The following is a 3,283-nucleotide window of genomic DNA, read 5'->3' as shown; positions in this document are numbered from 1 at the left end:
TGTTGATGATATTTTAGCTAAATCCTTTCTTCGCACGGATCATGTTAAAATCCTCCGACAAATCTTTGAAAGAATTCATAAATATCACATGCGCTTGAATCCCCGAAAATGTGTCTTTGGTGTGGATAGTGGAAAACTATTGGGATTCATAGTTTCGCATCGTGGGATTGAGGTGGACACTAAAAAAATAGATGCTATTGTTAACATGCCACCTCCTAGAAATGTGTCTCAACTTAAAAGCTTACAAGGAAAGATTCAAGCTATTCGTAGGTTCGTGTCTCAACTTGCGGATCGTACCTTTCCTTTTACTCAACTTCTTAAAAAGGATATCACTTTTCAATGGAATGAAGATTGTCAGCAAGCATTTGAAGATTTAAAAGTGTATTTGGCTAGTCCTCCTATTCTTCAACCTGCTGAACCTTCTAAACCCTTTCTTCTGTATACAACTGCTTCTTCTCATGCTCTCGTAGCATTGTTATCTCAACATGATAAAGATGGTAAGGAATGTCCGGTTTATTACATAAGTCGTACCTTACTCGATTATAAGACCCGATATTCTGCGATAGAAAGACAATGCTTGGCCGTGGTGTTTGCGACTCAGAAATTGAGACATTATCTTTTAAATTCAGAAGTCCACGTCATGGTAAAGTTTGATCCTTTGAAGCATCTTTTCTCTAAAACTGATTTATCAGGACGTCTAGCTAAGTGGGTTATGATGTTAACTGAATTTGACCTTAAATTTGTTTCACAAAGAGCAATTAAATGACAAGCGTTGACCAATCACTTAGTTGAGGCCCCTTCGCCTTTCTCCTTCCCTAACCCTGAGTCCTTTCCTGATGACTTCATTCTTTCTATAGAGAAAGATGAAACTTGGGAGTTATACTTTGATGGCTCTAAGTGTCGTACGGGATCGGGGGCAGGTGTTGTTCTGGTTTCTCCTACAAAGAAACCTATTCCCTTATCATATCGTCTAAATTTCCTGTGTACCAATAACATTGCTGAGTATGAGGCTCTTATAGCGGGAATAAAAGCAGCCTTAGCTCTGAATATAAAACACATACATATCTATGGAGATTCGCAATTGGTTATAAGACAAGTAACAGGAATGTATCAAGCAAAACAAGACAAATTATCACAATATAAAGACCTTGCTATCTCTTTATTACAAAATTTCAATTCTTATACCATGGAACCCGTTCCTCGAAAAGATAATCGACATGCGGACGCAATGGCATGTGTGGCTTCTTTAGTATCTTTAGAGGACCCTATGGTTGATCTTAATTTCATTATTCACAATCTTACTTCTCCAGCTATTGAAGACGATTCTAGCTTGGTAACATGTTGTGACTTTGTAGATTCAGATGAATGGTTCTCGCATATCGTAAGATATTTGACTGATGGTACCTTTCCTGATTCTGCTAATAGGAACACTAGGGCTAGAATCCGCAAGCTGTCTGCTAGATATATCATCCTTTCTAATGTCCTTTATCAAAGGGGTTATGATGGTCTTCTCCTTCGTTGTCTTAATAAGTTGGAAATCCCTGTTGCTCTTGAAGAGGCACATTCAGGTGCCTGTGGGGGGAATTTTGGGGGCAAATCCTTAGTTCATAGATTGCTTCGTATGGGATACTATTGGCAAACTATGCAGAAGGATTCCTTTTCATTTGTTAAGAAATGTCATCAATGTCAACAACACAATAATCTGATTCATGCTCCTGCCTAAGAACTTCGTTCTCAAGTAGCTTCTTGGCCTTTCTCTGCATGGGGTTTGGATCTTATTGGAAAAATCTCTCCTCCTTCATCTCAAGGACACACCTTCATTATAACCGCAACAGATTACTTTACGAAGTGGGTAGAAGCTATTCCCCTTCGCTCTACTACTGCTGAAGTGATCTGTCAATTTCTTCTAGAAACCATTATTTCTCGATTTGGGATACCTTCCACTATTATCTCAGATAATGGGACATCATTTAAGAACAAGGACGTGAAGAAATTCCTCGAGAAGTATCATATCAAACATCGATTTTCTACACCATATTATCCTCAATCAAATGGTCAAGCCGAATCATCCAATAAGATAATTGAACAAATTCTTCGCAAAACCGTGAATAAGCATGGTAAGGATTGGAGTAACCAGCTAATCTATGCTCTTTGGGCCTACCGAACGAGTGTACGAATTGCTACGGGAACTACTCCTTATAATCTTGTTTATGGTGCTGACGCTATTATGCCCTTAGAGTTAGAGATTCCATCACTTAGGGTTTCTCTCAAAGGTATAGTAGATGATGACTCTTATAGAGAACAATGACTTCAACAGCTTGAGATGCTTGATGAACAGCGCATAAACGCTCTTGAGCATATTCAAGCGTACCACAAAACCCTACAATGAAGTTATAATGATAAGGTCATTCAACGTTCCTTCGTAGTAGGTGACTTAGTCCTTTATGAGAATCAGCGCAATGTGAATGCCTTACCTGCAGAAAAGGGAAAATTTAGTCCTAATTGGCTTGGACCATATATCGTTATTGAGGATTATGGATCAGGTGCTTACAAAATAGCGGATGTAGATGGTACGCCTCTTAAAGAACCTATCAATGCTATGCACTTGGGTAGATATTATGCATAATTCTTCATTCCTCATCTATCTTCTTTTCAATTCTTCAACATTGGATAATATGTTAGTATCTCTTAATTAAAGCAAAATAGAATTAAATGTTATGTTGTTTAATCTATATTGCTTCGTTCCTGACAAGCGTGTCTTCTTACTTTATAGTTTGTCTTGAATTCATTTATGTAAATTGTGAAAGATTTACATTCCATTATGCTAGCATATTATACAATGTCGTTATGTGTTAAGTAGAATCGTATCATGTTGTGTTTAAGTTCAAAATTAAATCACATTGGTTATATGATTCTTAGACTTAATGCATATTTCTTCCTTATCATCAATGTAGCACTTGATTAAATGTTTAATTAAGTCACACATGTATCAATTTAATCATGGAGCATTGAGAAATCAATCACATGGAAATTAAATTCTGAACATACATGTACATTAACCAAATGTATTAGATTTAATCAAAACAAAATATACATTGTTTTAAGCATTAAAGATAACACATTTGAGACAAAAGAGAAGCATGTATATATACATATATATGTGTGGATCATATACAAATATAGGTCACTGTATATCCAAAATGTGACCTCTCTTTTACATCATAAAATCATCTCCTATCCCTAGGGCTAGTGGCTGGAGAGTGTCGACTGGATGCTCCCTCCT

The sequence above is a fragment of the Cryptomeria japonica genome, chromosome 9 (genome assembly GCF_030272615.1).
Source record: "Cryptomeria japonica chromosome 9, Sugi_1.0, whole genome shotgun sequence".
NCBI lineage: Eukaryota > Viridiplantae > Streptophyta > Pinopsida > Cupressales > Cupressaceae > Cryptomeria > Cryptomeria japonica.
This window is presented reverse-complemented; position numbering follows the sequence as displayed.